Source organism: Macrobrachium rosenbergii, chromosome 22, assembly GCF_040412425.1.
Source record: "Macrobrachium rosenbergii isolate ZJJX-2024 chromosome 22, ASM4041242v1, whole genome shotgun sequence".
In the NCBI taxonomy this organism is placed as follows: domain Eukaryota; kingdom Metazoa; phylum Arthropoda; class Malacostraca; order Decapoda; family Palaemonidae; genus Macrobrachium; species Macrobrachium rosenbergii.
Window position 1 is genome coordinate 11,840,243 of NC_089762.1, and position 25,995 is coordinate 11,866,237.

General features: G+C 37.7%; 1 protein-coding gene and 1 pseudogene across 8 annotated transcripts in view; both read left to right on the top strand.

Annotated features, from left to right (window-relative positions):
- Positions 1-25,995, top strand: part of norpA (no receptor potential A) — a 699,095-nt gene that overhangs the window by 159,126 nt on the left and 513,974 nt on the right. The gene's annotated exons all lie outside the window — the stretch shown is intronic.
- On the top strand, positions 17,139-25,072 carry LOC136850579 (uncharacterized; annotated as a pseudogene).

The window sequence follows — 25,995 nt, forward strand, 5'->3', positions numbered from 1 at the left end:
TATATATATATATATATATATATATATATATATATATATATATATATATATATATATATATGTGGAGCCTCGATGGCTCGGTTGGTAGAAGCAGCAACCTCAGACTTCATAGAAGTCTATGGCGACGGTTCAATCCCCGCAGCCGACCGGTCAGCGAGGTGGACACTTTGCTATCCGTGTAGACACCCCAGGATTAAGTATGTAATCAACGGATAGGTTTGCTGAAAGCAAATGGGTGTTATAGATTAATACACACATAAACAAAGCCACTCCAACACCTTCAAAAACATAAGAGACACCTCACACGTCTCGAACTGTCAACCTACTCGCCCAGTTCTCCTCGCTGCTGGAAGAAAGGGAGCTGGGGATTTGGTAACATGTACACATTCGCTACCGGGGTCTAAGCGATGTCAGGCAGGGCAGCCGATCGAGGCTACGGCCTACCCCACCGCCAAATCAAAGTCCTTCAAAAGAAGGCATCGTGCTTACCCCATATAATAATGGGAAAAATGCACGTTAAAGACGAAGAAGAAGAAGAAGAAGATATTTATATATATGTATATATATATGTATATATAAAGACATTTATATATATATATATATATATATATATATATATATATATATATATATATATATATATATATATATATATATATATATATATATATATAATAAAGGTTGCCCATAAAAACGCCAAAGAGACTGGATTTTACAGTGTTATATTTCGGAAACTTCTGTTTCACTCAACAGCCAGGTAATGGATTAAGAGGTACAGAACATTGATATTTATAAAGCTGAAGGAATGTTCCAGAAGTCGACCACTATGTCACTCCTGTTGAAAACCTCTTCATATCCTATTTACTCTGGTTGGAGGAAGATTTTATCAGTCAGTTCTAAATGCCTTGCTCCTTTTGAGAGGTTCATCGTATTTCTTTGTTTTATCGGTACTGATTCTACCATCTGGGTTTTGAACTGACTATTGCTGCTATAGATTATATATGACATTTTCAAATTCATCCGACGATTCAGATGATTTTTGTGGCTGAAAATAGCTGGGCTCGATTGACCATATTTTACTGAGCGTGTGTATTGTATCATTCTTTGAGTAAGTGATTCTGGGATAGGCTTTTTGTCACAGTCGAGGCCATGATTTTCGCATACCCCTGTGTATTTGGGGATTGATTTTGCATATATGTATAAAATATGTATTTGGGGATTGGCTTTTGTTCATATATGTATAAAATATATATATATATATATATATATATATATATATATATATATATATATATATATATATATATATATATATGTGTGTTGGTTCGTTTCCCGCTACCGGACATCATACCGCTTCATATTCCTTGTACTAGGATCTGAAGGCTTTGCAGTGACAAGCGTATCCAAAAAATGCGAAGAATTCTGACAAGTTAAGATGGCGTTGTGGCTATTTTACAGTTACATTTGTATCTGGTTAAAAGTGACCAGTAGATACTACACACACACACACACACACACACACACACACACACACACACACACACACACATATATATATATATATATATATATATATATATATATATATATATATATATATATATATATATATAGTGTGTATGTGTGTCATTGTACAGAGTGTTTATGATGTTACTTACAGCATAATCAGAATAAACACATAGTGATACCAGTGACAACAAGTTTGTCATTTTGACAAAGTGATAACATTTAAAATTTTATATGGGGTCATGGAAAAGGTTTTGTAGAATGAGGTTTCATGTTTTCAGGTATGCAGAAGAGATAGGGAAAGTTTATATTTGCAAAGGATCCTTTATTATTCCGAGTCGAGAATGAGAAGGCAACGAAAGCAAGAAAGAATCGAAAAATGCACAGCAAATATTTGGTCCCTCTTGGGTCTTCTTTACCCTTTTTTGTCCTTTGAGGTTGAGATCTGAGAAGTACCGTTAGTATTTGTTATCTAAAGTAAGTACAGCTAACAAGGGTTATATTTGAAATGGTGAAAACGCGTTAGTTTTAAAGTTACTGAAAATGATTGCGATCAGACACATCATGAGGCGATCGGAGGTCGATGACTCAAGTGGCGACGTCTTTTTGTAGTATCAGTTAACGAGTCCTAAACCGGCGTTTAACCATCCAACCTACAAATTAAAGAGTCTAGCTGTTGACTGGAAATAGAAATGAGAAGGTGGTTTTCTGACAGGTAATGAAAAGCAATGAGGAATTCAGTTCGAAAGCACGAGCACTCGAAAGAACTTTGTGGCTGGGGCTCTTCAGCGCTCATGAGCAATAATTAGCTTTTCCAGTGAAAGCGACCACGCTGCAAATGCTTGATATTCTACTTAAGGGAAGAGAAAAGCTTCCTTCTTGCTAACTGACAGCTTCCTACAGCAAACTCTAAGCCTGTAATGTGCATTATAATCTTTTTCTTACTTTATGTGTTCACTCTGCAGTCGAGACTGGCATTCGTTACTTTGCGATAAAAGATTTCAAATTTGTGTGTATTTTCAGTCTGATCTGTAAAAGGGCATTGAAAACGGCGCTTGGAACTTAGCTTGTGCTGTTTACATATTTACTATGTACTGCTTAGAAGAGTACATACTCAACTATTAAAGAAAAATATTTTTGGCTTTAGCTGATGCGATTCACTTATTAATACTGGAGGATGCATTCTAATGGTAAATGATTAAGAAATAGATATATTTTAAGCTTTCAGAATTATATTAAAGTTTTCGACGCCCAGGTGTCTATTTTGCGCCGTGTGGTTCAACCAAAAAAAAAAAATTGTACGAGAGAGAGAGAGAGAGAGAGAGAGAGAGAGAGAGAGAGAGAGAGAGAGAGAGTCAGTTAGTATGGGCAGCATTTCACAACTTGTCCTTCAGTGTTTCAGGTCGTTATTTAGATCCTGAAGCCCATTATGATGTGACAGTTGAGGAAGACAAAGATTGTCATAGCATCTATGAAATGCTTCACTGCTATAAGGTTCATTATTAGAAATTCATCAGGTCTTGTTGAAAGACTGATAACAACATTTAGTTGACTCACTGCATAATTCTTTTATCCTCTTCCTCCCCTTCTTTGACGTTTCATTTTTATCTCCCTCGTTAATTGTGTGATTGGTAGCATTGGAATTACGAGTGACACATCTCTCCTTCGGCGGTTGATTTTTGCCCTTTGTCGAGGCTTTATTCAGTGTTGCGCCATGAATTTCAACTGAGTGGGTAAGTACTGACAAGAGCAATCGTTTAAGAATGAAACTGGAAAATACATGGAAATGTTGGGAACTATAACGAAGTGAATTACTTTGGTGCAAAGGGAACGTCAGCTTTCAGTTGATATTTAAAATCACCGTTGTGTTAAATATGTCATTTTATGATGAAAATGATCGCATTTTAGGTTTTGCATCAGTCTCCGAATTCAGATGAAATCGTCCGATTATACCATGGTTTAATGCCCTTATTACATATTGCTGTTTTGAAACCAGAATTTCCATTACATTTTCAAGCTAAAGGTTAACGAGACTGAAAAGGACTGAGTTATGCATTTTAAAATTTTCCATAAAGGCGTTACTGTGGACAGTGATTGCTATCGAATATCAGTACTTCCCGAGAATCGACCAAAAATCATTCTGGTCCCGTTGGGAGGAGCAACCTGCAGTCCTTCTGCCCTCCGGGCCTGGAGCAAACAAGTGAGAGAAAAGGAATGGAAATAGAGTGGGACCTGATCCCGAAGGGAACGATAGACTCGCCTCTTGAAGTACGTATCTGAGCAAAGAGAACTTTGGAAATAAGTTAACTTTTGCTGGCAGGTCTTTGAAACAGATGTCCTTAAGTTTCCTGGAGTTTAAGGCATTTCAAGTGACAGGTGAAGCAAAGGAAAAAGAAAACACCTCTTCCTTTTCCTCTAAGGGAACATGCTCTCCATTTACAATTGAAGAAAAATGTGAAATTTCATGGTATTTATATAAAATTATAATAAATCTAGTCCTTACTTTTTCCAGTTGTACGCTCTTTCATTTCAGTATGTTTTGACGTGTGGAATGCCATTCTTGGGAATACAAAACAGATGTTTTTACACTGAATACAAAAATCTGCGTAACTTCAGAATTGGACAAAAAGTTCCCTACTCCGTTGGCAGAATCCCTGGATAATCAGCTAAGCCAGATCTTGGAAATTCACAAGAATTACGTAAACAAAGTTTAATTGCGAATAGTGAAATTCTTGAAAGGAGAAAGACTTTGAGCATGTGGAAGAAGAAGAAAAAGTAAATAAAGATAAAGAAGAAGGATTTGAGAAAGAAGAAAAGTAGTAGGGCATATGTATATGTTCGGATTAGACGGGCTGTTCGTAATTATGAAAGTTCTAGAACACTGTCAAGTCTTTTGATTGAGGTTATAAGCCAAAATTATTGGATCGCATGATAGTCGTCCTTATGGTTCTCAGAAAATGACGCGTAACAAATCAGGGATTTATGTGTTTCTTGAGTATGTTGTCGTTTTAGAATGCGTTGAAGATAATCAGTCATGAGTCTGTAGCATACTGATATAAGACCAGTTTAAAAGTTCTTGGAAAGTAGCATTGACGCTGCTTTCTTAAAGAGCAGTTTAGTGTTGCTCTTTTTCTAGAGGCGGCGAGAATAAAATTCCAGGTAGACGCCGCTGTGATTTAAAATGGTTCCTACGTTAGTATTCTCAGTTGGATATTAAAGATAGTTCTTTATTCATGATTAGAATTCAAATCCAGGCAAGCCTCCGATGATCCCAGGAAAATGTTGCTTGACAAAATCAAGTAGAAGATTAAACTGGTATGTTGACTTCATGCAGAACGCCTAATTCTTATTTGATTCTTCAGAGAGAAACGATAGTTCAAGGCGTGCACTTATTACATTTCTATCCGAAGTAAATGAGCAGCTTAAACATTGGAAAAATGCTTTTTCTAGATATATTGCCAATGGTACAACTGCGGCCCTAACTAACAGGGTTGTTTACTAATGCATGAATTTTGTATGATCTTCATACTGAATCATATTGCTTGCCAGAGTAATTTATTTATGTGGCTGTTAAGAAGTGTCATCAAGAGAGCAGCAAATGATGAAATATAAATCAAATTTACTTTTCTTTCTTTGAGACATACATGCATTCTAGTAATTGCTTGTACATCGAATTGATTTAGCTGTTCGTCACATGAATAATCATTTTTATCATATCTGAAATCGTGTTGTAGAGGTAAGAAACACCGTTTCATGACCTCTGCAACGTGACTTGTAATGGTAGGGTAAACGGGAAAATACATGCAGCATCATTGCATGCAATCATGAAGAAAACACGAATATAGGCCGTCTTTTGCCGCGTGCTTTCCTCATGAGGACTCTCAACGGTGGTCGTAGAAAGTTAGATGGTAAAAGGTTTGTCCCCAAGATTCTACAAAATACACACGGAGGATATATATATATATATATATATATATATATATATATATATATATATATATATATATATATATATATATATATATATATGTATATATATATGTTTATATATATATATATATATATATATATATATATATATATATATATATATATATATGTGTGTGTGTGTGTGTGTGTGTGTGTATTTATGTATGCATGTATGTATGTACAGTATATGGTTAGGAAGAAAGGGGAAGATTACTACACCATGCATTGTGACTTCTAATGAGGACATGATGAGGTGAAGTTTGCCAATAGCCACAGGGCCAGAATAAACACTGTAGTTGTCAGTCAGGAGCTGCCCTACTTTTATAATAGTCTGAGGAAAAAAAAATGTTATTCACCAGAGAATGAAGGTCCGGAGTGAGCCACACCTACTTCCAACTTGTTCACACATCACTGGAAGAATTTTGAAATATTATAGTTTGAGTTTGTCACCAAAAGTCACCGGAAAATTGATAAAGAAAAGAAATGAGCGCAATTCATCTTTGTAAAATTATTGTCAAACAGAAAATCACCACCGGTAATTTCAATCAGCAACCTACTTCTAAAGTATGACCTGCCATGGCTGAAGTATTTCCGAAAATTAGAATGTTTACACAAATTAAGGAGACTGCACTCTATATATATATATATATATATATATATATATATATATATATATATATATATATATATATATATATATATATATATGTATATGTATATATATTATATATATATATATATATATATATATATATATATATATATATATATATATATATATATATATGTGTGTGTGTGTGTGTGTGTGTGTGTGTGTGTGTGTGATGTGTAAAACATATATACATGTATATGTATTTATATTTATAAAAATATGTATATATTCAGGGTGTAACACGAGTTTATGCAAATATTTTGGGAGATGAAAGAAAAAGCCATTTTGAGCAGAAAATGCTCTTTAAACATATGCATTATAAGGCTTCGTTTGTAGGTGAGAGGAATTTTAAGATAACTGTTATCATTGGCGCTGCTTTCATGCGATAGGTTGGAATAGTCTGGGATGTTGTTGGCGGGGTTGGGGTAGGGATGAAGTGAATAAGGCATGTGGATTGATAGTATTTTAATTATGACTCTTTTTATTGCAAGTAATCTAACTTCAACGATCAGCTAACAGCGGTAACGTATCAAGTAAGTAGTGTAAATGGTGCTGAGCAACTTTCACTTGCGATTGTTGAATTCTAGTGTTACACCCTGTATATATATATATATATATATATATATATATATATATATATATATATATATATATATATATATATATATATATATATATATAACAAATATTAGCAAGTGGGGGCGGAGGAGCCGTAATCTCATTTGTGGACAAGAATGAGTGTCCCATCAACAGACCTTGTTTACTCCCTAAAATCTATATATTTTAGTATTTCTTTTTAATAACTGTAAACAACTTTAAATTTTTCACAAAGTATGGCGAATCTGATATTGATGGGCTATTTGTGGCTTTATATGTGATAGAATGAAAATATCATTTGCAAAATTAGTGACACATCATATGGGTGTCTCAAAGAGAGTGAGAGTGAAGTAGACAAACGAAGAATACGGAGCTCGATATAAATCACCGTACTGTGTCATGGCCGTACAAATTTGCGAAGAGGTGAATTGCAGAAAATGACAGATTCTGCATCACCTCTTGTTCTGACTGAGTGGTACACTCAGGTTACATATTTCCCAAATCAGCTTACAGATGCGAGCAGAATTGTGTTACTGTGTTTCAATTGATTTTAATCTGGTCTGTGTTAAAAGCGGAAAACTGGCCAAAGCAACTTATGTTATACCCTGGAATTGTTTCCCGCACAAAGAATTATTGTTGTCGAGTCTTTACGAGACGTGATGTGAAAGTTGGAGAGCAGTTACCGTATGTTTAAGGTCGAAGTTCAAGTGGTAAAGAGGAGTTCAAAGCCTGACAAAAGGAGTTTTTCTTTATACGTGTTTTTCGGGAGTTTATTGTTTCTTGGCCGCCCTTCTCCCCTTCGCCAAAGATCTCTTACACTGCATTTCCTGTTTTTTTTTTTTTATTTTTATGCGTTTGCTGATCGTATGAATCAGTAGTCTCGTTAGTTTGCTCTCCCGTTTTCGTCAGTTGCCTTCTATTTGGTAACTTCGATCTCAGGGGCGTTTCTGGTTGGGGAAACTGTCATTACCTTAAGATCGGTGCTTCCAGGAAATCAAGTTTCCGGTTTTGGTAGTCATCTCATCAGTCAGAATTGTTCCTTTTTCGAATCTTTTAGGCTTTCGCCAAAGATTCATTTCACTCAAGCTGTTAAATCTGACACCGGAAATTAAGATTTACGGTTTCATTTGTAAGGTTGTTGTTGTTCAAGAGAATAAGATTTAGAATGGGATACGTAAGTAGTAAAGATTAAGAAGAAAACAGCAGAGGAAGAAACAAAATTGGAAAATGCAGTGCAAATGGACAACTCACGATTGAATGACTTTATGAGATTAATGATGAGGAAGGCAGAAAATTGTTGTCGCTATTTCAGGTAGAAGAAGAATGTTGTTTCCACATTGCTGTTTAGATTCAGGAGGAACAAACATTAATTCTCAACCGTTTATGTGTGTGACAGAGAGAGAGAGAGAGAGAGAGAGAGAGAGAGAGAGAGAGAGAGAGAGAGAGAGAGAGAGAGAGGAGTGCATTTCTCAAAGGAATCATTCTGTTTCCATCGCACACACCAGTGGAATGTGTACAACATCCTAGAATACGAGTAATTAATCATTCTTCGCAGTGCTGTTGCCTGGAGGTTTTCTTCAAAGACAGGTGTTGCTTGCATTGAAGTTTCATCACTACTGTCTTTATTGATGTTATTGCTTTCGTGTTACATTTTGATAATACTTTTATAGTTTCTAAAAATATCGAAATGCTGTGTTCATTAATTCATAAGTATTATGAATCACTTTGACACTATCTTAGACTTCTTAGTAACTACTTTCACTTCGCTAAAGCATATGTCAGCTTGATGGCGCGCTTCCGTTCACCCGCAGTTCTCATCCCTAATACAGTATAAGGTTTGACATTGAAGATATGGTGGGCATTAAGGATATCGTGAGGAACAGGCATTATTTTCGTTCATTTATCCACACACACACACACACACACACATACACACACACACACACACACACACACACATATATATATATATATATATATATATATATATATATATATATATATATATATATATATATATATATATATATATATATAGTGTGTGTGTGTGTGTTTAAATCTTTATGATATGAGAAAAAGACGTGCATCTTCTCTTCTTGAGGGCTTTTGTCAAGAATTTCAAAACTCATGTATTACCTAGAAGCCGGAATGGATAAAATGCTAATAGTGATCTCAGATTCCGAAAAAAAAGTCATCTTTGCGAAGCATACGTTTTTAATAGGGTATCAGAAGTCAAAATTCGTAAACACCTTGTTACAGAAAACATAAAAGATGGTAAAGCTTACATGTCATACATTACCAGAAAACTGAATTATTATATCAGAATCTCTCTCTCTCTCTCTCTCTCTCTGTTGTCTTTATAAAGGAAAGAATCTAAGGTAATGTTGTCTCTATAAAGGAAAGAATAGAATAAAGGAGAGAGAGAGAGAGAGAGAGAGAGAGAGAGAGAGGGGGGTGGGAGTCCTAGGAGAGGGTGGGTTGAGGGGTTCTATTGCCATTACCCTCCAGTTTTCTTGTCGTTGAATCGAAATATATTCCGGTGCTTTCATTCCTCGAAGGAGCAGGAAGGAAAAATATGCCCTTCTGCCGTCTAATTTCGCTTTGTGGTCCTCTACGACATATGTGCGTATTTCGTCGAGATTTTGCTCCTTTTCTCGCTTGGTCTGAGACAGGACTCAGGTCTTGGTCTGGGGAAGAGTCCCAGAGCGAGACCTTCGGAAAAGAAAAGGGTAAAACCCATCAATTATCAGTATATATATTTCCTATTCTTCGGTACCTTTAATATGTTATTGCCTACATATATTTATATGTACATACGTATGCATCAAAGGTGTAAAATTTCTGTTATAATTTTATGCTGGTCGGACTGCAACGGGAAACACTCTTCAAAATAAGGGGAATAACAACCATGAATGACAACAAACGAACCAATTATGAAGGCTTCTACTCTTGGCCCCATAGGTGAAAAAAACCCTAACTTTGAATTAAAACAAACTATTGGCTTCAGGAAACACTTTGAGAGAGAGAGAGAGAGAGAGAGAGAGAGAGAGAGAGAGAGAGAGAGAGAGAGAGAGAGATTATACAAATCTGCATAATGTCTTTCAGTCATTTTGATGAAAGCAGACAAGCAGCTTTTTACAGACCTGTTCACACAAGCCTAGATTCTATTTATACGAGATGTTTGTTATACTTTGTTGTTTGTAACGATGATAATTTAGTGGTCGTGGTCTGCGAATTCAATTGTTTCTTTGCCGACCCCTTCCCCCATCCCCCTTCCCCCTTCCCCCAAATCCCTCTCACCTTCTTCACAGCTCGCTGCCATCAGTTTTGAAGACGAAACCGTTGCCCTCTCCTGATGAGAAAACTTTGCCGGCGAGAATCTCATCGAGTCTCTTAATGCATAATTTGACTGAGTGGAGGAGGCAGGGCAGCGTCATGAGAGGAAGCAACAGAAATTTCCAGAGAGCCGGAGGAGAAGACCGATATTATATGGTGGTGCGGTATTTGAGATCCTCAGTGGGAATGTCGGCTGGAGTTGTTCCAAATTGTTATTGATAGACCCAGATATACTTATTTGTAATTGTATGTATGCATTTATGTATGTACTAACACTAGTTCATAATTATCAAGTAGTTATGGCTGATGAAACAGTAGAACCATTCTCGATTATGATTTTAAAATCATGATGCCTGAAGGGCTCGTATTTTTGCGCCACGACAGGTTCTTCCTTGGAAAGATTTTTTTGGCAATGCAGTACTTGTTAACTCGGTCACTAAGACTTCTCCCCTAAGTTATACTATGATTGGAAACTGAAGTAGCACTCTGCGTTACCTTTCTTGTCACAGTACTAATGTTCAGATATAATGTTTGTGCCTTTTCCTGTAATATTTTTATTCTGCTGGTACAGTATATATCTATGGAGACACTTTCATGTTTGTTGTGTCCAGTGGATTAGTTTAAAAGCACTTCTCTCGTATTTTTGCGTTATGTCTGTTTCCATTGATTCATATGCTTACCAACGAAAGATGCACCCAGTCGTGGTATTGAGCGCATGGTGATCCTAAGCCTTCTGTTGTCTTCCGTTAAAAGCTTCAAATAATTCCGCGCTTTATAATGCATCATCATTTCATTTTCCTCTGATTGACGGTGGTCTGGAATCGAGAGCATTGTGCTTTTACGGCTGGGGAGTTCAAAACGTGCATTGAGGCAGCAGAGAGAGAGAGAGAGAGAGAGAGAGAGAGAGAGAGAGAGAGAGAGAGAGAGAGAGAGAGAGAGAGAGAGAGAGAGAAACCCGGCTTAGGCCACCGATTCACTTGATGATACTTTGATGACGTCGTTTGTCGTTAATGCTACGACTGACATGTTTATGGTGTTATCCTTTTCCTGAGCATGTTTATATGCCCTGAGAAAAACAGATTTGGCTCACCTTTTTCGTCATTTATTTTTTTCCTAAGTGACTGGGGCTGATATATATATATATATATATATATATATATATATATATATATATATATATATATATATATATATATATATATATGAAATTTTTATCACACCGTGATTTATATACATTCATAGCTACAAATGATGTCTAATATCAAATTCGCGCTACTCGGGAATATCCCCGATGGGGAATAATCACCGAAGGGGAATTTATAAGTGATAAATGGATCGGTACTGCCGGGTGGGTATACCGTCGACTGGGGTTGTTGGAAGGAAACTGCGTCATGGGATCGAGACCCGGCAGTACCGATCTATTTATCACTTATAAATTCTCCTTCGGTGATCATTCCTCATCGGGGATACTCCTGAGGTAGCGTGAATTTGATATTAAACAACATTTGTAGCTTCATGATTTTATATATATATATATATATATATATATATATATATATATATATATATATATATATATATATATATATATATATATATATATATATATTTAATTTCATAATTAAATTTTATACTTTTCCTCCTTCCCATCAGAGAGATGAGTTTTCAAATAACGTATTTCGAATTTGTCAAATAGACTTTCATAAGTAACGGGGATAGTATGAAGCCAGATAAAAACTGATGGGTAAATATGAGAATTTACTGGCACGCAAGATCTGGTGACGATGTGTGGGAACGTTTGCCTGGGACTAACAGTCTCCTCCCAAAAATCAAAGCTTACCAGTCCTGGGAATCTGTTGTGAACGGCAATGATACCAAAACATTTAAGAGAGAAAGAGGGCTTGAGGGTGATGAGAGGGTATGGAGAGTTAAGATAATGAAGCACAAATGTTACAGCTGTTTACTATTTTACGGTTATTTAGCTGTCTGATCCTTCTCAAAATTTATGTTCGCCAGCTTAGCCAGTGATGAGGGTCATTGGGTGTTAAAAACTGAGAGATCACTGCCCGTGACCTTGTGTATATAACAGACCTTTAGCCACATTACTTTTTTTTTTACCGTAGTTGTGGACGCGATTTCCTTTATCTGTGTAACTGTAGGAAATCCCCTGTGTGCATACAGTCTCAAGATCAGATTGTTCTGGAACGCTGACTCCAAATAAGGTATGGAGTATTTGTATAGTCACCAGAGGTAATCCTTGCCACAACACCAGCTATGTAATTGGATGGAGGGTCCATATTGATCAAGCAGGTGAAGGTAAAGTGCCGTTAATGCATGTCGGTTGCTTTGCGAGTTCGTATCTTTTAAATGTGGCCAAAAGTAATGCATAAAGAAAATATTAGGATAATTATTAGAATGGTTACTGTAGATATGATATAATCATTATGACACTGATAATGCACAACAGTCGTTTACAAAAAAGACTTTTTATGATCGGTCGCACTAAAAGAAACATCTGTTATTTCGCATTTTCTGGGATCGATGATGTTCTTAATCACGCGAGTCAGTGAGATAAAAAATTCATATGCAATTGGTATCTATTGCATTAATCATTATTTTATTTCACTGCGGTGCATAAACTTACACATTTGCTTTGCTAAATTTTGCAGATATTTATTTTGTGAAAGGTATGGCTTACACTTCATAAGTTGTGTCAGGCGCCGTTAATCTTTCGTACAGCATCGCAGCTCAAGCTGACTTGATCTGGTCACTCGACCTTCAAACATAACGGGCGCTGACTTGATCCTCCCCCTCACATGATCCTCCTTCTGTTATAAGGAAGGTCTCAGTTGAATGTCGGCATCTAGAGAGCGTTGTGTACCTCGCGAGATTTATGGTTATGCTTCTCGGTACAAATCATAGCTGCTGGACTTTGCACCTTCCGCTCGGCCTAGTCTGCTGTTTATTATGTCTTCAAGGAGACATAAATTCGGTATCTGAGACTCTAGTTCTATAACCTCGAAATGGAGAGAGAGAGAGAGAGAGAGAGAGAGAGAGAGAGAGAGAGAGAGGTCATGGAGGAAAGGAATATCATAGTTAGGCGAAAGGCCAAACACTGGGACTTATGAGGTCATTCAACGCTGAAAAGGAAATTGACAGTAAAACATTTTGCAAGGTGTAACAGGAGGAAAACTACACAGTTGCACTATAAATCAATTGTTGGGAGAGGGTGGAAATTAAGATGGATGAAAGAAGATATGAACGGAGTTAGAGTAAAAGGAATGAAAGGGGTTGCGGCTAGCGGTCGAATGGACGTTGCTAAGAACCTCAACTAATGCTTAGAGTGCACAGCATGAGGTGCATTGACGGGCACTACCTCCCTACGGGGGAGGGAGAGCAGTCGTGCTTTATTCGTTTCTTTAACATAAAGCCCTACTCTTGTCCTCGTGCCACTTTAGTTGCTTTTCTAAACTCATTCTCTTCCTATGATAAACATTTCGTAATTATTCACTGGTTTCCTACTATAAGGCGTAGCCTAAAAGTTACGAGATAGAACGGCTCTCCGTTACAAAATGCCGAAGTTCTTCAAAATTACTGACAGAAGCAACGCACTCTTTTTGCAGCTCGCCGGCGTTGAAAACTTAGGTGAGCTTTTCTGATCATAGTTTGTCTATGGTATGGTCGGTGTGTATGTAGGTGTATATATATATATATATATATATATATATATATATATATATATATATATATATATATATATATATATATATATATATATATATATATATATATATATATATATATATAATATCTTAAACTTTCCACATTTTCAACTTCTTCAGAGCCGTTGGATCAGTTAAACGTTGCTTTTATTCCAAGTCTAATTTTACAGTAGCGTTGTAGAATGGTGTTATGACTGTAGGTGTTAATTCTTTGGCTGTTATTTATTCTGGAACTAGGGCATTAGCACGATGCTTGGGATAAATAAAAGGAGTGCTACTGCCTTCAGGTGTAGCTGCTGAATGAAAGATCAAAGTTCCCATTAACAGCTTCATGCTTTTTTGAATATAAAAGTTATTGACGCGGCTGCAGGCTGAATGCGAACGCTATTCGGGAAGGGGATATGTTTTTTGTGTCGTCAGACGCTCAGTACTGAATTGTAATGATTGCGATAGAACCACAAGTTCCAGTTGTAGCGCATAATGCACAAATGGTTTCGAGACCGCGTCTCCTCTTCAGTGCGGACGATCTTATCCACACTGAAGAGGAGACAAGATGTCTCCAACTTGTGGTTTTATTGTAAATATTTTGTATATATATGCGTCCTCTTGAAAATGTAAACCCTTGCCGCTATGTTAGTCATTAGTTTACAGTGAAACCCCATGAAAGAAACCACGATGTTGGTTGTGCGATTTGATTTCAACATAACAAAACTAAGGTTATCAGCAAAACGAAAAAGCAAAGGAAGGCAACTGCTGTAAGTAAAAGTCAAAGGTTAGGGAAGCTTTATATCGTCTCTCTCTCTCTCTCTCTCTCTCTCTCTCTCTCTCTCTCTCTCTCTCAATCTCTTCAATTTATGTTGCCTCTTTTTTAATGACATGCGATACGTATATGGAAGAAGCGATTGCTTTATTGACATTTGCTCGTTTTCTTTCCTCACATCAGTCAGGGCATTATTCAGTTTCTTGTCCGTTATTTCATTTATTATCAACTTTTCTTTGTTCTCCGTTAGGTGTTTTGTCCTGAATATAAAATTTTCATCTTTCTTCCTCTGCATTTTCGTTTCCGTTTTTAAAATATCTCCTGTTTCATTTTTATAAGTAATTTTAATCTTGTAAGTTGTATTCATCGTGTCTCTCTCTCTCTCTCTCTCTCTCTCTCTCTCTCTCTCTCTCTCTCTCTCTCTCTCTCTCTCTCTCTCAGGGCCAGGAATAACTCCGAACTTGTCGCTCAGCCGCTTTTTAATTCGACCCAGCGTGACCGTCGGTGTGACACGACATGGCAATGATTTCTGATTATGAAAAATAAGTAACAGAAGGAACCATGAATGATAAAAAGTAACAGAATGAACCATGAATGATAAAGGATATACTATTTCAGAAAACCACTGGATTTATGGCAAGACAGGGGAAGAGAGGATTGTTATTTATGGAAATCACGGCAAAACTATTGTTTTATGGCGTCGTAATTTATATCATCTGTAAATGATTAGACTGGGGTCTTGTTCAGCCGGGTTCGTTCGCAACGTCCGTCATGCGGCTTCATTCCTTAAGAACACCGACTTCAATCGACGCTTCCAACCGTTCCGTGCGGTGTTTTTGAATTTGATTTTCGTCTTTCTGATGCTGGGTTTCTTTAAGGTTAGTTCGTTATTATTAATTTTCCAATTTATAATTCTGAGGGTGTGTGATTTTCCAGTTTGCACACATCGTATTGTGTCGATGCCGAAATTCAAGATCGCGAGATGGCTGATGTAAAAAAATCCTTGCACAAGGATCTCCTGTCCCTGATACTCAGATTAAGAGAGAGACCTCGCTGAGGGTTGAGGCTGGGGAACGGAAAATCTCACATCACAAGATTTCTCGTTATTGCTCAGTTTGAAAAAAAGAGTTGACATGAAGACTTAGCATGACCAGGGCAATGTATTATAGCAAGAAATAATATTGATAGAATTAAAAAAAATAATTTAGTAGAACGGGGTTAGGGAAATGCTTGAGTATAGGAATATAAGGTTATTTCATAATTACTTAGTTACAGAATAGCTCCGCTGACAGTAATGAAAACTGAAGTGTATCAAGTATTTAAGACGTCTGATGGTGTTGGGTTTCAAAATGTCGCCTCGTTAAGTAATGCATTAATCCATGAAATTGGTGTAAATAATTCCAAATGCAGCTGAATTATAACTGAGATACAAATGTTAAGCTTATTGGGAAGATTCTGGGCATCAGGCGATTGTGAGTAATAAACAGAAGGATAAGGTGATGTTGATAGTGAAGACGTGACACCTTTCCTCTGTCTCCAGTGGCCATACAGGACGGTGTGGAAGTTTAGAAGGGGCCCTAGATTCAACCGAGTACTGAGACCTTTCCCTGAAAAAAACGGGACGCCATATCTTCAAAACTAACCATAGAATTTTCTTGAAAATAGTCTCATTATGTTTCCCACACCCACATTACTCATCCATTGGTGATCATACTTATACTTAACTAACCTAGGGGCATGTCAAACAACCGGGGCTGGTGCAATACTATCAAATTTGCGGCCCGGACAGTGTCTGCTATCGGGGCCCATTCGAAAGAGTAAGGATCTAGCTCAAGAGAGCGTAGTTTCGTTGAAGATCAACATTTTCGTTGGTGTAAGACATATGTGGTGTGTTCTTAGTGTAGCAGATAAAATAATTTTTTTACTAAAATACTTCAGTTAATGAGACAAGCATGGAATTTGTTACATATCTTCACAGGCCACTTTTTGAAAATTACTGGGTGTCCACTCAAAATTCCAAAATGGCTGCCGTTTTTCATGGTGGCTGCTAGTCAAGGTTTTAACATGGGACTCATGTGCCTCTGGTCATGTTTTTATGCATTTGTTTTGGTTATACACATTTTAGGCAGAGTCACTAATTAAAAGTAAAATGTATTTCTGTTAAAGAGTTCATATAGCATATATAAAGAAAGATGGCATCCAATATGGCAGCCAAAAACCTTAAATAATCGCGTCTCAGGATTCTGTAGGCATGGAAAAATGTCTTCCTGTTCAGTATAATAGTTTGCAAGCCTATATATAATTTAGGTGGTGGTTTTATCTTTAGTTTTAGTTTAAAAGAGTGAATGTCAGCGCACAACCACGGCACATTGGTGACTTCACTGATGTGTAACTCAGCATGGGGTTCAGTTGTCAGCTAATCTTGCTTTACTTACGTTGTACATAGCTTTGCTTATTGTGGTTTAGTAGTTTAGTGTCCCAAATGCTGTCTAATAGCACCATATCAATTGTCTGGTAGAAAGTATACATATATATAGTTGGTAGAGCTAGTTAGACAGCCACGCCTGAATTGACAGGAGGTGATAGCGCGGGAGAACTGAGGCAAGTGTAAATGAGGCTGTGCATGGCTTGTTCATGTACTTACCTGGAATGTGTACAGATCACACAGGACTTAAATGGCACTGGATGAATGACTGGGGTAGGTGTAGGGTGACCGAACCTAGTTGTATCCCATACATCAATGTGCATACCAGATTGAGGTGGTGGAAGGATAGCCCCTCGGCCTTAGTCAAGAGCTCATAATGGCAAGTGTAAATTCAGTCACAGGCAAAAGGAAGACCGACCAGAGCAAATGTTGTCTTTGTGAGGGAGACAAGAAAAATGAAGGTCTAACTTCACCTTTGACCTCTGTACATCATAATCCTGAACATGATGGGTACATAATGATTTCAACCAGTGTGCCACTGTTCCAGGAGATTGGTGAAATGCTGCTTAACTTTGACCCAGAAAGGCTAGATGAAGGCAGTGGCATAGAGGCAACACTGCGACAAAACATGGCAAAATACCACAAGAGCTGTAGGGTCATGTTTAATAATGCAAAACTTGATCATGCAAGAAAGCGAAGATCTACAGTTGAAGGTAGTGAACCACAGGAAAAGCATGCTAAACAGTGTCGAATGAGTCATGACAATGAAGCATGCATTTTTTGTGAAAATGTGGCACCTGTATCAGATCTTCAACAAGTAATGACCATGAATCTCAACAGGAGGGTACATGAGTGCGCTTACTCACTTAATGATGCCAAATTATTGGTATAACTAGGTGCAGGTGATGTGATTACACAAGAGCTGAAATGCCATCTTGTGTGTCTCACTGGCCTTTACAATAGGGAGAGGTCCCATCTTAGAAATCTTGAGAAAGAGTAGTGTTACAGTGAAGAACCAGATGTATATCCACTGGTTCAATCAGAGCTGGTTAATTATATCATTGAAATCAGCTTGAGTTCAGGTGGTCCTGCAATATTTCCTCATGCAGACATATCCCTATTATACCAGCAGTACCTGGAACAATTGGGCATTGCCTCACCCACTGTAAATACAACAAGATTAAAGATGTAGCTTTAGCCCTATCTCAGGCATCTGACTACTCAGATACACTTGTGATTGCTAAAGCAGCAAAGATACTGAGGAAGCATATTCTATATCATAAGTCCAGGTTTGACGGCACCTTTGGTGAAGGATGCATCAATGATGCCATACCTCAGAATCTGCTCCAGTTCACTAGTATGGTCGAATGTGGAGCAGACATAAAGTCACAGCTAAGGTTTGGCTCATCAGAGTCAGACCTGGCTATTGCTCAGCTTCTGCAGTACAATTGCTTCTCAAAACAAGGAAGGAGCAAGTGTACATCAACACTGAAAGGATAGGGAAACTCCTTTTCCAGTGTTCATGGGCATGGCTATCTATGTCCAAACCAGGAAGAGAAAGTGGGTAGAAATGCTTCATGATCATGGCATGAGCATCTCCTGGGAAAGGCTGCTGGAGATATCAGCCTGACTGGGAGATACCACTGTCACCAAGTATGTGGAAGAGGAAGTAGCCTGTCTTGAGAAAGGGGTTGTTACCACTGCAGTCATGGACAACATCGATCACAACCCTTCAGCAACTACAGCTACTACCTCTTTTCATGGGACCAGCATTTCGGTATTCCAGCACCCTGCCAAAGACAACCGGTGGGAAGAGCGTCAGCCAGTACAGTTTGGGCCAGTGAGGGTAAAATCTATACCTGAGCTACCTGACTCCTTCACAAATATCCCCCCCTGCTTTCTTCAAGTCCAAAAATGCTACAGTCTTGGGCTTACATGCACAGCTTTGTGTAGCTGCAAATGTGAGGTGTAATCATAATGTGAGGTGTAACTATAATGTTGCAAATGATGCTTCAGATACATCTGAATGAGAATTTCGTCTCATTAAAGGGTGACACCATGCATCTTTAAAATCTTGCGTTCATTTCAGGCTTAAAAAAAGACATTGAGACAGTCCTCGAACATAGATAAGATACTTTGTTATCATACTCCATTATAGTCCTGAGGAATTAGAGGAATTTGTTTCTGGTGATAGAAATTCATTTCTCGCTATAATGTGGTTCGGATTCCATAATAAGCTGTAGGTCCCGTTGCTAGGTAACCAATTGGTTTTTAGCCACGTAAAATAAGTCTAATCCTTCGGGCCAGCCCTAGGAGAGCTGTTAATCAGCTCAGTGGTCTGGTAAAACTAAGGTATACTTTTTGTGCTTGTATACTTTTCAGTAGCATTATGGGGTCCTTTTCCAAGATTTGATATTGATAATAACCCAATAGAAATACTAGAAACAGATTCTCTGGCCTCATGAATGTGGGCATAGATAAAAATTTCATGTCTCTATCTTTCTTAGTTGCAGAGTTATCAAGCAAAATGTTTCATGGTGGCCTTTTATATATCATCTTTATCACAATGGTAAATATAGTAGTAGGAGCTCTGGTGATATCTTCAATTAACTCTTCTACCCAGGAAGACATTATCTGATTAATGATAGATGTATTTATTTCAGCAATGATTTACTTGAAAAGTGGCGGCCACATTGAAATTTTGCGTGGAAACCCAGATTTTTCAAAAGATGTGATTAAAATGAGCACTTGTGCCAAATTTCATGTTTGTATCACAAACTGAAGCATTTTTCTACTTATCTGCTGCACTACAAGGGTGGGGTGAGACTGATGATCTGCCCATGCAACAGTTTGCTGGCATAGTATGTTTGTTTGGATTTTTTACCCACACAGATGACAGGGAGTTTATTTTTTGTTGTAGACATATCCATGGTGAGCTCGTGGAGTGCTTTTCGAGTTGCTCAAGATCCTTTTATGATAACTGGTAGAGGAAGTGATTCATTTACCCCAGCGTTACTTAACAAACCTCATTGTTCCGTTAGCAAACATCGAAAAGACAGTATGTATTCTTCATTCGGCAAACAACGAAGGGAATAGCGGAGGGAAAGAAGGAAGTAGTGCATATATTCCATTACGTGGGGATCACAAGCCAGTGAGTGAGAGGAAGCGAGAGAGCAGAGCGAAAGGGGTCAGAAATCCCAGACGTACGGGAGAGGAGAATTTCTTCAGCAACGAGAGAGAGAGAGAGAGAGAGAGAGAGAGAGAGAGAGAGAGAGAGAGAGAGAGAGAGAGAGGTTGGCCTAGTTCTTCAATGAAGTAGAGGTGTGACCGAATGTTAATGGAAATGCCTGCATGAACAATGGAAGCGTATGATAAATTTTGTAACAGCTAAAAGCAAAGTCGAAAAACGGAGAAAGAAGAAAATATAACATTCCAACAAGAGAAAGAAGCAAAAATACGGTGCATGCACACGCAACGCCTCCGTACAGAAGGAAATCTCCGTCAAAATCAAATGATTATTCAAATGGGGAAATCATTAGGACGAGAAATAGCACCTTATGAAGCAGACGTAAAATTTCGATGAAAACTAAATAAAATTGGCGCAGCTCGAAATATAAAATTAAACATAGTACCATTTAGAGCAAAAAAATGCGCACAACAGACCGATGTTAAATACCAAGAAAAATCAGTACATGCAGTAGGCTAATTGACAATGCGGCAAAAATTCACCAAATCGTCGAATATTTACCCTCTGTAATCCTGTAAAAGTTTCTTGATATACTTAAAAAAAACTGCAGATCCTTTTGATATTCAAAAATGAATTCGAGACTCTTGAAATGATTGATGAATATTTTGCAATCAACGAGAACAAATTTACTAATAAGATGGATGGAAATTTCGCCAAGCCAATCAATTCTCAAAGAAGAAAATCGTATGTCCGGCATTGTAGAAAACTGTGCTGCAGCGTAATCAGACACGTATGCCGGACAACTTCTCCGGCACACGTGTCTTATTATTATATGCCGGACAAGTTGGCCGGCATAGAAAAGCAGTTGTATGGCTTATTTTTCTCCTACAGTGCTCAGCGGGTAACAGTAAGTCGCACTGCATAATTGCTAGTTTTAGCTGTGAAAATAACTTTCATTTGCATTTTCAAATTTATGGTTTATTAACGTTTTAAATCTTACGTTCCATTTGTATCTTTGTATCTCTAATTGCTTGTTTAATCCTTTGATGAAATTTTCGTAAGCAATTCATTGGAATGTATTTTAATGATGTTTTTAGATTTTGTAAGTAATTTCAGCCTCGGAACCATGCATGCGCAATAAAACGTTCTTCCCAGTCTTAGCAATATTACACATCACCATGTTATGATCGTAAAGTTTATAGTTGCCGCCAAACATTTATCAGCAGTGACGTCATTCCTTGATCTCCATTTGATGTACAGGATGGTGGTGACATCTTCTGTGGCCCGGACAATAGCGGCATCCCTACAAACAAGAAAGGGCCAAACATATTGAAGTTAAATTGACGTCATGTGGAACCCTCAGGCCTCTTTCACACTAAGCGTTTTTTTTTCCGCACACGAGGCGGTCTCCGCACCGCAGGTATAGCGGACGAAAACCGCCAATACGGCGGTCGTCGCTCGCGGGCTGGATCAGCAGCAAATGATATCAGAAACGCTTTTGCTGATTTTTTCATGAGTGAAGAAGGAGCTTTGAGTTGGCAATATTCTAAAATATGAATGTGAGAAATTAAATTAATTTTGGTAATGAATGTCTTTATAACTAGATTTGTGTATTAATTATTCAATTTCCTAAATATCTTTGGAAAAACTGGTTTGCCACAATTAATATACTTAGAATGTTTGTAAATTGAAAAGTAAATACACATACCAAATTCATTATTTTCTTTATCATCCAGACTCTCAAAATCCTTCCTTAACCCACAGCAAACTTCTTTTCAAGCCGACGTAACAGAACTCGACATTTGTATTCTTCTAGGCTTTTGTCCCATAATACTGGTTTCATTTCTACTAATGAAATAAGTAATCCAGTATCAATATTTTGTTCCATGTCCGTGTGTTTATTATTCAAGTCCACGAGAAGCACTGCGTGGTCTACTACTGCTCACCGCACAGGAGGCGGAAAAAACCCGCGTGGTGTGAAGACTCGTATTGAACATGATAGCCAACTGTCACCGCCCGAGGAACAGATCCGCGCAAAGCCAGTGGGGCACCGCTCATGCAAGGCGGTGCCGCTCCGGCGAAAAATCCGCTCCGCTCTAGTGTGAAAGGTTTCATATACAGTAATCTATCGGTCGACTGATAAAGGCGGATCCGCATCGCTTGCGGCAGCGGATTAAAAACGCGTAGTGTGAAAGGAGCCTCAGTCGCCCTAAGGCACCATTGTCTGACGTGTGTATGCGTGTAGAGTGCCTGCACCACCAAAGGCAACGATGATTTTGACCTTATAGCTTTTAAACACCAATAACGATTCCCTAACGAACTTTTGAATCCTGGGCCAGATTCAAGAGGCCACAAGATGCTAAGCATCCACGTGGGTAACACCAGGAGAGGAAATTGCCTGTAAAAGTCTTTAAGGAAAAAAAAAAAAATAATAATAATGAAATAAAAGAAAAAGGAATAAAACTCCTGGTAAATCCCTCGACTTGCCAGTGTCAAACTGGATTTAGAAAATTATACACAAGTGAAATGCATCTGAGGCTTTGTGATTCAGTACGACTTGTTAACATCTCGAGTACTTAATTGATATGTATCAGTACTGATAAAACGAATGCTTTAGCCCACAGTGAGGTGAGGTGGCTTTTTCCTTTTGTCTCGTAGCAACGCTTAAGAATGGAAACTCCATAACGATCACTAGCCCATATGCCACTTTCATGTTCATTAAATCAGAAATTCTTCCACTGCAACAAACTTGTTTTTCGCGAAAATACTTGAATGCTTGTCAGGAGTTTACTGAATTACCTCAGTCTGTGCAAAAATTAAGTAGCATTTTAATGTAGATGAAGTAAAATGACGTTTTTATCTCTTATAGGATACAAATATGAAAGAGCCTGGGAGAAGAAGAAGAAGGAATAGACATGCTGTCGGGTTTGTGCAAATTACTGAGGAATAAAGTTAATGTCTCACCATGAAAATCTGGAAAAGAATAGTGGATCAAAGGAATAGGGAAGAAACATCTGTATGTGAAGAACATTTTGGTTTCATGCCAAGAGAGGAACGACATACTAGTATGCAGTGTTTGTATTTCGACAGTTGATGGAAAAACACGGGGAAAAGTAGAAAAGACTGCAAATAGCATTTATAGACCTGGAAAAGGCACATGATAAAATCCCACGCCAAGAGGAATAACGGAGAAATAGGTGAGGTTGGTTGAAGATATGTACGAAGGAGCAAAAACACAGGTAAGAAGCAGGTTTGGGTTAACTGAATGGATACCAGTAAGAGTTGGTTTACATCAAGGCTCTGCTTTAAATCCATATCTTTTTGACCTGATTATGGATGCGTTATCTCAAGGAATAAGAGATCATTCCCCTTGGTGCATGCTGTTTGCTGATGACGTCGTGTTATGCAGCAGCAACAGAACGGTAGTAGAGTCAAAACTAGAGCAATGGAGGAAGGTACTGGAAGACAGAGGATTAAAAATCAGTAAAAAGAACACCCAACACCTAAGGTTCAATGAAGATCAAGACTCCGAGATTAGTATAGAAGGGTCAAGCATGAATAGAGTAGAAAAGTTTAGATATCTTGGTTCAACAGTAGCTGGTGATGGAAATTTGGATATAGAAATAACACAATGCAAGCTGGATGGAAAAGTTGGAGAAAGATGTCAGGTGTCTTGTGTGACCACAAAATGAACATAAAGGTTAAAAGAAGAGTGTATAAGACTGCAGTTAAACCAGCATTCATATATGGCGTTGAAACATTGCAGGAAAAGAGAACACAGGAGAAGAAACTGGATTTAGTAGAGAAGAAAATGCATAGATGGATGTGTGGAATGACAAAAATGGATAGGATCAAGAATGAAAGAATAGGGGGAACTGCTAAAGTCGTAGAACCATCAAAGAAGGCCCAGGAAAGAAGACTGCAGTGGTATGGTCATGTCATGAGAAGGAAAGAGACATGCAGAGAGGAGAGTGATCCAGATGGAGGTGCCTAGTGGGAGAGCCAGAGGAAGACCGAAGTGAAGGTGGATGGATGTAGTTAAAGAAGATCTGAGAGAGAAACAATTGTTGGGGGACATTGTGTTTGACCGAGCCAGGTGAAGGAAAGCTGTCAGTAACATCGACCACATAGAAGTGTGAAAAGACGTGGAGAATGAGGGATACAAATGTTTTACATCAGTGTTGCTTGAATGTAAGAGAGAGAGAGAGAGAGAGAGAGAGAGAGAGAGAGAGAGAGAGAGAGAGAGAGAACAGGGCCACCTTACGCGAAGGGAAACACCCTTTAAAGCATAGCTAATGTCTTTCATTAAGGGCAACAGTTGGCTTCATTGATTATTGTCAGATGATATCTAGAATTTGCAACTTCCTTTTTATGACGAAGAGTTTCTTTTCGTAACGTTTATGACCTTTTTACTTGAAATTTGTTCCTGAAATTATTTCTGCGTTTTTTCCTTTCCTCTCCTTTTATATTATTTTCGTTTAAAGTGCACTGTTTTCTAGAATGGAATTCTTATTTAGGTCATTCTTTTGTCACTTTTTAAACATTTCTTTATATCCGAGAAGGTGAACAATAATGGAAGAAGAAAATATGATTTTAGTGACTTTGGCTCTAGCTGGAAAAATGTACAATAAAAATAGGGCCCGGGTAAAGTTGTCATTTTGATATTTCTCTGTGTAGTCAGGAGGAAGAAGTTAGAGGTAGTCCAACAAACTGAGGAAAGTTAACTAAAAATAAGAATGGAAAATTACAACATATCATCGTAAAACTTTGTTTTTCTTTAGGAAGGTGCAGCTCAGATAAACCACTCCATTAAAAAACTTTCTCTCGTGAATTGGAGAACTTGTGTATAAATTATTCTGAGATGAGGCTTTCCATCCCACCCCCACAATCTTATTCTCTCTCTCTCTCTCTCTCTCTCTCTCTCGATTTGATTGAAAGTAAATACCTTCAAAATCATGACGATGTGAGGTTACAGTTATTGAAAATAAGTTAGTACTTTAAAGAAAGAGGAAAGCAAACATCAGCTTCTTTTGTTAGTGAGTGTAATATATATACATATATATATACATATATATATATATATATATATATATATATATAAATACATATATATATGTATATATATATATATATATATATATATATATATATATATATATATATATATATATATATAGTCTTTGTGTGCAGAATAACTATTTCAAGTATTTTTAATCTCTTTATTATTGCCATCATGTTTTTTGTGCATATTTATTATTTATCTCTGCACTCTGATATCGTATGATTCCTTACATTTTATAAAGTATATTTCACATTTCCATCTGTGGACCGCGCTAACTGTGTTTCCTCTTCCTTCCAACTTCTGTCTATCTGCATCCATATTTTGCAGTCTTCAAATGACCATTTTTCAGTTTCTTCATGTAGTTTCCTTCTCTAGTGATTGCAGCTCTTCAAACATATGTATAAGCCTTTTTCCCCCTAATAGTTGCGTCAGAGAAGTGCAGTGCAAACAGCCATTGCCACGTTCACCGGTTAATTGCTTCATTAAAAATGAAACTCATGTAGATAAGACCGTCAGGCTTTTATGCCAACATCGAAAGTTCATTAGTAGTACACCAAGCCCTTGCTCCTCGCACTCCGTAGTTCACCTTTATCTTATAAGCCTCCTTGTGCATTCTGGATATTAAGGGCCCTTTTCTTTCAACACCTTGCTGTGGTAGCAGCTTTGTGGAGAATAGAGAGAGTAACAATTTATGGGGCAACGTCTCAGAGAAAAGCAGGCTTACATATGAAATATGGCATTACTGGAGTTGACATAATTTATCCCTATGGGCAAGAAAA